The 12,237-nt window shown below is 54.7% G+C and overlaps 1 protein-coding gene across 2 annotated transcripts in view; it reads left to right on the top strand.

Annotated features, from left to right (window-relative positions):
- Positions 1-12,237, top strand: part of GATAD2A (GATA zinc finger domain containing 2A) — a 42,142-nt gene that overhangs the window by 2,721 nt on the left and 27,184 nt on the right. The window contains exon 1 of one of the 2 annotated variants that reach the window (XM_049788482.1): positions 11,250-11,276. The exons of the other annotated variant lie outside the window; for it this stretch is intronic. The gene's annotated coding sequence lies outside the window, so the exon portion shown is untranslated. Of the gene's footprint in view, positions 1-11,249; positions 11,277-12,237 lie in introns of those variants that run through there. 2 annotated transcript variants of the gene reach the window in all.

Genomic DNA, 12,237 nt, shown 5'->3' with positions numbered 1-12,237 from the left:
TCCTGGGTCTCGTAGTAGTATGTTTTCTCTCTTCAGATCGCTCTTGTAAGGTGGATTTCCTCTGTGGTGGGTATTTGTGTTTACCTTGGCCTTGTCTTCTCCCACTGCAAAATAGGGGTAATTTGTGTGTTAAGTGCCAGTAGGGAAATGTATTACTATAATTAGATGGCAGCAAAATAGAAGATTAGAAAGAACTTGAAGAATTATGAGAAGAAAGAAAAGTAAGGAAACTGAGATGAAAGGCTCATATCTATATTTTGGAGTGGCTGGGAGTGAGGAATACAGAGCAGTTACCTGGTAAGGGATTTCTTCTTACATATTAAAATATTGAAAAAAAGGTCCTGGGGCCGGTGAGATGGCACTAGAGGTGAGGTGTCTGCCTTGCAAGCACTAGCCAAGGTAGGACCGCGGTTTGATCCCCTAGTGTCCCCATATGGTCCCCCCAAGCCAGGGGTGATTTCTGAGTGCTTAGCCAGGAGTAACCCCTGAGTATCAAACGGGTGTGGCCCAAAAAGCCAAAAAAGGAAAAAAAGGCCCTTTTGTTTTTGGTTTTTGGGTCATACTCGGAGATGCTCAGGGGATATTCCTAACTCCCTGGCACGTTCTGGGGACCATGTGGGAAACCGGGAATCCAACCACAGTCTGTCTGGGCTTGACCTTGTGCAAGGCAAACGCCCTGTGCTGTACTATCTTCCTGCCACAGATCCATTTTTGTTTGTTTGTTTGCTTGTTTTTGGTTCACACCCGGCAGCGTTCAAGGGTTATTCCTGACTCTATGCTCAGAAATCACCCCTGGCAGGCACAGGGACAATATGGGATGCCAGAATTCGAATCACAGTCCTTCTGAGTGAAAGGCAAATGCCTTACCTCCATGCTATCTCTCCGGCCCCAGAGCAATTGTTTTTAAAACTTTTGGGCCAGACCCAGTGACGGCTAAGCACTCAGAAATTGCCCTTGGCTTGGGGGACCATATGGGATGCCAGGGGATCGAACCCCTCGGTCTGTCCTGGATCAGCTGCGTGCAAGGCAAGTGCCCTACCACTGCGCCATTGCTCCAGCCCCTAAAGATCCATTTCTTTTTTGCTGTTGTTGTTTTTTTTTTTTTTTTGGCTTTGTTTTGTTCTTTGGGTCACACCTGGCAGTGCTCAGAAATCACTCCTGGCAGGCTCCGGGGACCTTATGGGATGCCGGGATTTGAATCCTTCTGTATGCAAGGCAGAAAGCCTTATCTCCATGCTATCTTTCGGGCCCCTAAAGATCCATTTCTTTGTGTTTTTTTTGTTTTTTGTTTTTCGGGCCACACCCGTTTGATGCTCAGGGGTTACTCCTGGCTAAGAGCTCAGAAATTGCCCTTGGCTTGCGGGGACCAAATAGGATGCCAGGGATCGAACCGAGGTCGAGATCTTTCCTTGGCTAGCGCTTGCAAGGCAGACACCTTACCTCTAGCACCACCTTCCTGGCCCCCCAGCCTGGAACTTTTATTTATTATTATTTTGTTTGTTTTGGGGCCACACCTAGGGGCGTTCAGGGGTTACTCTGAGCTCGGGAATCTTTTTTTTTTTTTTTTGGCCACACCCGATGACACTCGGGTTACTCTTGGCTATGCGCTCAGAAATCGCTCCTGGATTGGGGGACCATATGGGACATGGTGGATGGAACCACGGTCTGTCCTAGGCTAGCGCGGGCAAGGCAGACGCCTTACCCCTTGCGCCACCACACCGGCCCACAGGAATCATTTCTGGCGATGCTTGGTGGACCATAATGGATGACGGACATTGAACCTGGGTTGGACATGTGCAAAGCAGGAGCCCTCCCTGCTATACTCTTTGTTGTTATCTTTTGGGGCCACCCTGCCATGCTCATATGGATGACAACGACCAAATCTGGGTCAGCTATTTGATGGATGCCCTTCCGGTTGTTGCTGTCACTCTGCCCCGCCCCCCAACTTCTTTTTTTTTGTTTTGTTTTGTTTTGGGTCACACCAGCAGCGCTCAGGAGTTACTCCTGGCTCTATGCTCAGAAATCGCCCCTGGTGGGCACGGGGGATCATATGGGATGCGGGGATTCGAACCACCGTCCTTCTGCATGAAAGGCAAATGCCTTACCTCCATGCTATCTCTTCCATCTCATCCCCAACTTCTAAAGAGGATTTCTCCCCTTTCAATTTTCAGGCCATATCTAGTGGTCTTTAGGGTCTGCTTCCAGTATTGTGCTCTGGGTTTGCTCCCAGCAGTGCTCTGGGGATGGAGCCTCCGCTTGCAAGCATGTACTCAGGTATGGCACAGTCTGAAGCTTTTTGGGGAAGGGATATGCTTGGGCTATATCCCGTGGTACTCCGTTCCTCCCAGCAGTGCTTTGAGGACCATGTGCCAGTGATTGAACCAGGTCAGATCCATACAAGAGAAGAACGGAACCTCAAACTATTAATGGTTTCTTTTCAGCAATTAGGGAAAGCCTTAACATCATGGCTGGCGAGTCAGCCACCTCCTTCATTTACTAGTATGGGGACAGATGGTGCTTACCTCTGACAGTCAAAACCCAGAGGGCAAGATTGGGTGACACTCTTGTGCTGGGCCCCCACTGGGACCCTCTCAAGATTGAAACAAAAACTCTTCCCTCCTTTGGATAAATTCTTCCCTTTCTCTCACCCCCATCTTCTCTCTTTCTCTCTCACACACACAGTTACACAAAGTGTCTTTGCTAGCTTGACAAGAAAGTTCCAACAGTCTTCAGTTCCTCCAGTTTCTCTTTTGGGGGCCCACACTCACCTGTTTGTGCTCAGGGGCTACGTCTGGTGGTTCTAGCCAGAAGGTTCGGGAGGGCCCAGGTGCTCAGAGAGAATGAAGTTGTCTCGCATCTCTCCTGGTGATCTTGGAGGGAGGGAGAATGTGTGACAGGGGTGGACCTGGGCCTGCAGCATGTAAAGCGTGCTCAGCTTCTCGGTTCCTTTTAATTCTTTTAAGGACAGTTATTCTATTATTTGGACGATAATGGAACAATGGTTTTTATTTGTTTGGGGCCACATTTGGCAGTGCACAGGGCTTACTTCTGGTTGTGTTCAGGGATAGCTCTTGGCAGTGCTGGGACACTCTGTTGAATCCTGGGGATCCATGGAGGCAGACTATTTGCAAAGTAGGGCTCTCCCTTCTGTGTATACTGTCTCTCTGTTACTTTCAAATATACAAAAGCTGAACAACTGTAAACTGTTTCTTTGAAAATACACTATGTTGCTGCTTTGTGCCACAGGCTTCATTCTGGTGGATGCTGGCGCCAGTACTAAGTCTTTTATCTTAACAGGAAGTTTTCTAAAGTTTTTTTTTTAATTGAAAGATCCTTACATCAATAAAAACCCTTGGATAGTTAGAAATGATATTGATTTAGTTACATTTATTGGATGTAATGTAGCATGGTTATCCGTTGGTGGGCAACTCTAAAAGGCATGTGGGTCCGTACACTGCCCAGCTTCTAACTACGGTGGATAAACTGTTGATTTATATAACAGAAATAGCTGGGGAAGTCAGGGTTTCCTTCCTGTTGAAGACAGCACTGGGGGCATTAAATCCCTGTAGGGTCTCAATGCTAAAAAGCGGGCCAACCTCTTGGAATTGGGAAATAACTACTGTATGGAATGGTGCCATCCAAATGAATGGGTAATGTTATTTTTAATTTCTTGTATTATTTTTGTCTCTGTCCTTTCTTTATCTTTGCTTATACTGGTGTATAATTTGCATATGACTATGACCTTTTCCCTCTAAGGGACATTTGAATATTAAGGACTTAGTTGAGGATTTTGTGTAGTTATGAGATAAGATTCCCCTCTCATTTCCTCCCCCCCTTTTTTTTTTTTTTTTTTTTTGGTTTTTGGGCCACACCCGGCGGTGCTCAGGGGTTACTCCTGGCTCAGAAAAAGCTCCTGGCAGGCACGGGGGACCATATGGGACACCGGGATTCGAACCAACCACCTTTGGTCCTGGATCGGCTGCTTGCAAGGCAAATGCCGCTGTGCTATCTCTCCGGGCCCATTTTTTTTTTTTAATCTTTTTCAGTGCCAGGCTTCACCCTAGGGCCTCATACATATGTTTCACCGCTGAGATACATTCCTAGTTCCGTTTTTGGGGAATGGGGTGGTTTTGGGTCACACTTGTTGGTACTTGGGACTGCTCTTTTCTGGAGGTCACTTCCAGCTAAGACACCATGTTTAGGGGTATCTCAGCCTCCTGGGCTGGAGTGTATACAACATTTGCTCACAGGTTTGATCCTTGCTTCCCAAATGGTCCCATAAGCACCGCCATGAGTAATTCCTGAGTGCAGAGCCAGGAATAACCCCTGAGCACTGCTGGGTGTGGTCCCTCCAAACCAACCAACCAACCAAATAACAAAACTCAATCAGAGCTTTGTACATGCGCAGCTTAGATGAGCAAGTTCTATAGCTCTTCCTTTTTGTTGTTGTTGTTTTTCTTTTGTTTTGGGGTCACGCCCAGCAGCACTCTGGGGTTACTCCTGGCTCTGCCTTCAGAAATCGCTCCTGGCAGGCCTGGGGACCATATGGGATGTCAGGTTCCTTCCTGGGTCAGCCATGTGCAAGGCAAATGCCCTACCGTTGTGCTATCTCTATCCCGTTTTATTTTATTTAATTTTTTAATTTTACTTTTTTTTGTATTTGGGGTTCTTATCCGTCGGCGCTCAGGGGTTCCTCCTGTCTCTGCACTCAGAAATTGCTCCTGGCAGGCTCAGGGACCATATGGGATGCCAAGATTTGAACCACTGTTTGTACTGGATTGGCTGCATGCAAGACAAATGCCCTACTGCTGTGCTATCTCTCCACCTCCCTCTTTTTTTGTTTGCTTTTGGGTCACACCCGGCAGCGCTCAGGGGTTACTCCTGGCTCCATGCTCAAAAATTGTTCCTGGCAGGCTTGGGGGACCGTATGGGATGCTGGGCTTCGAACCACCGTCCTGTATGCAAGACAAATGCCCTACGTCCATGCTATTTCTCCACCCCCCCCCTTTATTTATGGGGGCCACATTCAGCAGTGCCGAGGGCTTATTCCACGGTCTCTGTTTAGGAATTTCATATGGAGGGGATTGGAGGACTATCCAGGATGCTGGAAATCAAACCTTTGTGCTTTGCCTGCTATACTATCGCTCAAGCTCCTCCTTTTTTGTTAAACTTAAGTTAGATTAAAATTATAAAATATTAAACTACCTGACTTATGTAGCCACCTAGTCAACCAGTAATTGAGCAGTGAATGTTTATGGACCTGTGAGATGAGCCAGGTGCACCCATTTGGGTGTTTGGAGGGACCTGTAGCCAAGATGCTGGTAGTCAGCCCTTGGGGTCTTCCATGACCGGGCTGACGATGGAAGACCCCTGAAAGGATATACGGGCTTCCTTGGTCATATATCCCAGGAAACAAGGGTGAGTGTCTTGGAGGGATAGAAGTGAAACCTTCCACCTCCTCGTTTCCTCACTGTGCTCCCTGCTTGTGTTTTCCTTCGTCGAAAGGGAGGCAGAAATGCCGGCGTTGCTCCGGTGGATAGTCGGCTTACTCCGGGCTCTGTGCTCAGGAACCTCCCCGGTGGGCCTCTCAGGGTACCATGTGCGATGCGAGGCCTTGAAAGCCGGGCCCACCACATGCCAGGCGAGCACTTTACCCGCTGCCCCAGTTCTCTGGCCTGTGCAGGCAATGCGGACAACTCTGCTGGCATCTTGGAGAGCCCAGAGTGTCTGGTGTGGTCAGTGCCCGGAGCAATTTTGGCTTTCTTTTGCTCAAATTTGTTAGCGGTGTGTTTTTGGAAAACTGGCATTTCTTCACTGCTGAGAGAACAGCTCTAAAAGTTCTTTCTGCTCTGTTTGAAATAGAAAAACAAAAACAAAAACAAAACCCCAAAGCAGATCCGAGAGGGCCTGAAGGTCCCAGCCTGAAATGTGTCTGAGTAGGTTATTGGTTCAGGGCGTTTCCTTCGCGTTGTAAAGGGGGAAAAGGACACTTGGGCGTCTCTTGGTGGGGCCAGGATGAAAGCCTGAGATTCGAGGGTAGGGGCCCCGTTGGGTGGGCCCCATCACCGGACTCTGCATGGGCCTTGGGGCTCCCGGCCTCCCCTCCACCTCGAGTGCCCTGACAGGAGGTGCAGAGGCCGGCCCGGCGGAAGTGGGCGTGGCGAGGGCCGCCACCGGGCACGTGACCAGGCTCCCACCTCTGGGCTGCTGCCCTTGGGAAGTGGATGCTACTCCCGCCTCACTTCCTGTTCCCCGCCCTCCAGGCCGAGTGCTCGGCCCCAAAGTGAGCCTAGGTCCTAGGAGATCCATTTCAAGTCCTCACCTTTTCCTGGGGAAAGCTGTCAGGACTGCCAGGAGACCCACGCTTTACCTTTCTGGGGGCGAACCTGGGATTTCTGTCCCCTGAGTGCCTGGCAGGGCAGCCTTGGAGATGGAACTGGGAGCAGGCCGGGGCAGGGCCTTCAGCCTGTTTTCTGGAAGAATGGCTCTCGGATGTTCGTCTTGGTTGCGTCCTAACAGTGCTACTGGAAGCCCTGTGTGCGGTAGAACTCGAGATGGGAAGCCTAGGGTTCAAATCTCTTTTGGTGTTGTTTGGGAGGGCCCACTTGAGGCGGTGCATGGGTAGGGCTTACTCTGAGCTCTGTGCTCAGGGAATCACTCCTGTCAGAGCCTGGGACCCTATGAGAACCCGGCCAGCCACAAGCAAGGCCAGCCCCTTACCTGTGGACTCTCTGGGGTTTGCATCTGGATCCCATTCTTTACTCTGACAAGAGTGGCTGACTCTTGAGCCACAGTTAGGACCTACCTACCTTTAGGAGGAGAGGAATGGTAAGAACAAAGCAAGTTGTCAGATTGCTCTAGAAGCCTGCTGAACACAGTTGTAAGAGCTCCCCTCAAGTTGGTGTCCAAGTTTGGGCAGAGGTTCTTTGTGATTGAGAGATTCTTAGAGTGGCAGCTATTTTTCGGTGAAATCTTGTAGTTTATGGCACTTTCAGGGTGATGGAAATATTTCGCTTCCTTTTTTAAATCTGAGCCACACGCTGTTCTGCTCAGGACTTCTGGCTCTGCACTTAGGATCACACCTGATGGGGATTGAGGGACCAAGTGGGGTGCTGGCAATCAAACTCAGACTGACTGAGTTTGTACTCTGATCCAGCCCCCAGGAACTCAGCTGTGTTTCTTTTAAATTTTGTTTTTGGGGGGCCAGAGAGACAGCATAGTGGCGTTTGCCTTGCAAGCAGCCTATCCCAGGACCTAAGGTGGTTGGTTCGAATCCCCCGTGCCTGCCAGGAGTGATTTCTGAGCAAATAGCCAGGAGTAACCCCTGTGGGCCACAGGCAGTAATGCTCTGGGTGTACTCTTGGCTCTGCACTCCAGAGACCAAGTCAAATATCTAGGATTGAACCTGGGTTGCCCACATGCAAGGCAAATAAATTTACCTGCTGTGCTATCTCTCTGGCCCTGGATGCCAAGTTTGGCAAATTTCTGTAGACAATGCCCATATGGGGCTTCCCAGGACAACATTTGATAGTGCTTAGGAGAGCAGACAGGTGTGGGATCGAACCCAGGGCTTTGCATGTGTTCTACTTGAGCTGTCTACTGAAACCTTGAGTATTTATGTTTGGCCCAAGCATGTTTATTAGCAGATTCATTACATGACAAGCACCCTTTGTTAAATATTTTATTTATTCATTTATTTATTGGTTTTTGGGTCACACTCGGTGGCCCTCGGGGGTTACTCCTGGCTCTGCGCTTAGAAGTCACTCCTGGCCGTTTTGGGGGACTCTCTGGGATGTCCGGATTTGAACCAGGGTCTAGCTGTGTTGGCTGCGTGCAAGCCAAACGCAAATGCCTTGCTGCTGTGCCCTTGTTAGGCTTTTTTAATAGCTTGATCTCTGACCCACCTATTCACCTCTATCCTGCAAAACCCTTAGCATAAGTGTGGTCCCTTCTAGAGTTTTCATCTAGGGACTGGAGTGATAGGACAGTGGGGAGGGTGCTTGTCTTGCTTGTAACGGATAGTTTCCCCCCCCCCATCCCATGTAGTCCCCCAAGCAGTGCCAGGAGTGATTTCTGAGCCCAGAGTCAGGAGTAAGTAATCCCTAATTATCACCAGTTGTGACCCCAAAGCAAACAAACCCAATAAAAAACAGACACCCCCAAAATAGTTTTGATTCATTAGGAAGTATCACAAAAGGTGCCTTCAGTTTTGTCCAGCGGACACTTGGAAGAACTTTTGTGATTGATAGCAGGAAGTAGGTGAGAGTCTCTCGAGTTGACCCTGCTCATTGCCAAGAAGGGCCCCCAAGTGCTGGGAATAAAGCTGCGGCCTGGGAGCAGACAGACGGAAGCCACAAGGAAGCCGAAATACCGGCGGGCCAGTACCTGTCCCGCTCAGTAGGTGATGCTGCCCCTTGGCAGCCGCTCAGCCGGGAACCGAGCTTCTCCGGGAAGACACCAACAGAGGCGGCTGTGGCCCCGGGTGGGTTTTGGTTTTTCCCTGCGTTCCCTCGGACGTGCAGTGACATGCTCGGAGGGGGGTGTCTGAGGTTTATGTAATAGCACTTCGCCAGATAATTAGGATATTTTCGCCGTGGTTTGGATGAAGACTTGACTATTAATTAGCAAGGGTTTGGTCTGTGAAGGATATGATGTTTATATTTTCATTTTGTAGTTTTTTGGGTTTTTTTGGGGGGTTTGGGGGGCACACCCAGCAGTTCTTGGAGGCCAATCCTGACTTGGTGCAGTGGGGTCTCTCCTGGTGGTGTCTAGGCCCTGTGGTGCCAGGCCAATCTGAGCTATCTTTCTGACTCAGAGAGCGTTGTACGTGGCTCTGGAGGGAAATTTTGTTTGGCCAAACCAATTAAGTTGTTTTGGGGGGGGGTTTCTGGGCTCCACCAGGTGGTTCTGGGGGATGCAAGTCCTGGATGTTACTTGTTGCGTGACTAGGGACTGTGGCGCAGGGATTGGAGTCAGACCCCCTGCACTACACAGGTGCTGAAGGAGGCCTGCAGCCTGGCACCACTGAAGTGTCTTAAAAATCATCAGCAGGGGGCCGGAGAGATAGCATGGAGGTAAGGCGTTTGCCTTTCATGCAGGAGGTCATCAGTTCGAATCCCGGCGTCCCATATGGTCCCCCGTGCCTGCCAGGAGCAATTTCTGAGCCTGGAGCCAGGAATAACCCCTGAGCACTGCCGGGTGTGACCCAAAAACCACAAAAAAAAAAAAAAAAAAAATCATCAGCAGGGGCCGGGAAGGTGGCGCTAGAGGTAAGGTGTCTGCCTTACAAGCGCTAGCGTAGGACAGACCGCGGTTCGATCCCCCGGCGTCCCATATGGTCTCCCCAAGCCAGGGGCGATTTCTGAGCTCATAGCCAGGAGTAACCCCTGAGCATCAAACGGGTGTGGCCCAAAAACAAAAAAAACAAAAAACAAAAAAATCATCAGCAGTTTCCGCAGGTATCCAAGACCCGCGCCCCCCCCCCCCCAGTTACTCTGGAACCACGTCCTGACGGGCATCTGTGGGTGATTGCACAATATTTCATAATCACACGCTCAAGTACTCCGTGGTGGTCAGTCCAGCCCAGCCCAGCCCAGCCTGGCGAGGGACCCGAGTGGCAGCATCCTGAGCACCAGCAGGCTCAGCAGTTGGCTCCCTGGGCCTCGGGGACCCCACCCGCTGCGCCCTGCCCCCACATTGCCTCTGTGGGGACGGCGCACCCTCAGAGCAGCCCACCTGTCGCCTGTGCACAGGGTTGTGTCATTAAGATGTCACAGCTGATGCCGCTTTCAAACAGGTTGTCACCTGGGTGACTCGGGCCTCGATACTGGAGCCCCCGACACTCGTGTCCCACCTGCACAGGCAACAGTGTTTCCTAATGAAGTGGGCGGGACTCTCCGCCCAGGTGAGGAGCCCGGAGGGCTTTGCTTCACTGTGGGGCTTTCATGGACTTGAGCATTGACCAGGGGGTTCCAGAAGCTTCCAGATGGGCTGTTGCTGCGGGGGAAGCCGGATTCGTTCCAGTTTTGCCAGGTCCCAGCACCTCGCACGTCCGCTGCGTCCCGCACGCACCCTGTGAGGACACTCGGGTTTTGTTTGCATTTGAACGTTTGGATTTCTTTGTTGCAAAGTCCAGTGGGACGGAAGTGGGTCAGGGAGGCTTCGGGAGTCACTCCGGGTTGTGTATCACTTTGGGGCTGCTTCCTTCCTGTCTAGGAGGTCGCCCCAGATGTTCCATGAAGCCCTTGGCAAGTGCTGTGGGGTTCCGGCGTGGAATTCAGGAGTAAGGATTGCCGGTTCTGTGTGCAACTCGATCAGTGGACTTGAAAGAAATTCATTGTTGGAGTCACGTTGCAGAAACTTGGACTTCTGTTGTTATACATGGTTTAGGTCTGGAGTGGAAACCAGGAGCAGTGTGGTGAGCGGCCCGGGAAGAGACGGCGCTCAAGGGGGCGCCCTATGGGCGGATGGGGGTCCCCTAGGCTCGGCCAGGCCAGTGCCCAACCCGCCGCTCCACCGATGGGCCCTGGCGCGTGCTGCGGAAACTTCGGCCGCACTTGCGCGAATGTGTGTTGGAAAACACGGCAAGTGCTGCGCGCGCGCGCCACACCCCTGCCGGTGCTCGGGAGCACTCGGGGGCTGGGGCTGGGGCCGGGGCCGGGGCCCGGGCCCGGGCCCGGGCGAGTGCCCGGCGCCGGCCGCTCCCCGGGGGCCGCACCTCGGCGGCCGAGCTCCCGCGGCTCCCCTGGGACGGACGGCGCTTCGCCCGCAGCGCTTCCGCGCGCAGCTGGCCGGCCGGGCGGGCGGGCCTGCGAGCCCGGGACCGGCGGGCTTCGGGGCCACGGGTCCGCGGCGGTGCCGAGCCCGTGCCGGGGGGCGCCGGCCGGCGCGTGGGAATCCCGGGAGGGCCGGCGCTTCCGGGCCGCGGGGCCCCGCCCGGCCCGGCCCGGCCCGCCCCCGGCCCCGCCCGCGCGGGAGGGCGGCGTCGCCTTTAAGAGCTCCCCGGTGTTTTGGGGGCCGCGGGCCGGGCGCGCTGACCTGGTGCGCATGTCCCGGGCGGTGACGCCGGCGCCGGGCTCCATGTGTGCGGCCGAGGGGCGCATTATCTGGCCGGCGGCGCGGGCGGCGGGCGGGCGGGCGCGCGGGCGGAGCGGCGGAGCGAGCGGCCCCAGCGGCGGAGCGAGCGAGCGCGCGCGCGCGGCCCCGCGCCCCCCGGCCCCGGCCCCGGCCGCCCGGCTCCCGCTCGGGTTCCCGCGGCCCCGGCCCCGCGCGGCCCGGTGAGTGCGGCGCCAACTTGCGGGGGCTCGCGGGGCCCCGCGCGGGAAGTGGGAGCGGCGACTTCGCGCGCGCGGGCCAAGTTGGGCTCCGCGCCCGGCACGTGGGGGCGCGCGGGGGTCCCGGGGGGCGCACGTGGGCGGGCGGGGCGCACGTGACCGGGGCGGGGGTCGCGGCGAGCCGGGCGGGGGTCGCGCACGTGGGGCGCGGGGCGGCGCGGGGGTCCGGCGGGCGGGGGTCCCGGGGGGCGGCGCTGAACCCCGCGGCGGCGGCGGCGGCGGCGGCGGCGGCTCCGTGTCAGAATAAGAGTCCCGGCGCCCACGCCTGCGGCGGCCTCCAGGCCCGCGCCCTTCCCGCCTGACCCTCGGGACCGGACGCTGCCCCCAGGGCGCCGGGCCCCGCCGCTCCGGGCGGCCTCGGGTCCGGGCGGGCGGCGCCGCGCGGCCGATCCCCCCCACCTGGCCTGGGTCGCGGGCGTCGGTGACGAGCCCGCCGCGGCTGCCTGTTAAAGGGATGATTGCCAGGGATCGGCATTGATCACTCGGACGAGGCTCGGCTTCTGGGCGGGCAGGGCTCCGCCACCGGAGACTTGACAGCGCCGGGCCCGGCCGTGAGGGGCCCCCCCGGGACCGCTGCTGGGCCGTGCGCTCCCACAACTTAGGTGTGGAGTCAGTCGGTCCTTATCTTAACTTCGGAGTCTCGGCTCAAAGTCCGCGTGAGTCACTTGCCTGCTCGGTGTGAGCTTCTCTCTCCTCACCCTCGGTCCCTTTCTTTCCTCGGAGCGCCCAGCGCCGTTCTGGGTCTGGGTCTTCGTGGTTCCGGGTGGTTCTGGCAGGGAGGGACGCGTGCGGTGTGTCATCTCCCAGGGACGCCCTGTCTTCCCGCAGTGTTCTCTGCTGTGGTAACAAGTTTTCTTTCACGTTAAGTTGCTGGAGTTAAATTCTCCGGCACTGGCTCAGGAAG

This window comes from Suncus etruscus, chromosome 15 (genome assembly GCF_024139225.1).
Source record: "Suncus etruscus isolate mSunEtr1 chromosome 15, mSunEtr1.pri.cur, whole genome shotgun sequence".
Classification (NCBI taxonomy): Eukaryota; Metazoa; Chordata; class Mammalia; order Eulipotyphla; family Soricidae; genus Suncus; species Suncus etruscus.
The sequence above is the reverse complement of the archived record's forward strand: the minus strand, read 5'-3'. Positions and strand labels throughout refer to the sequence as shown.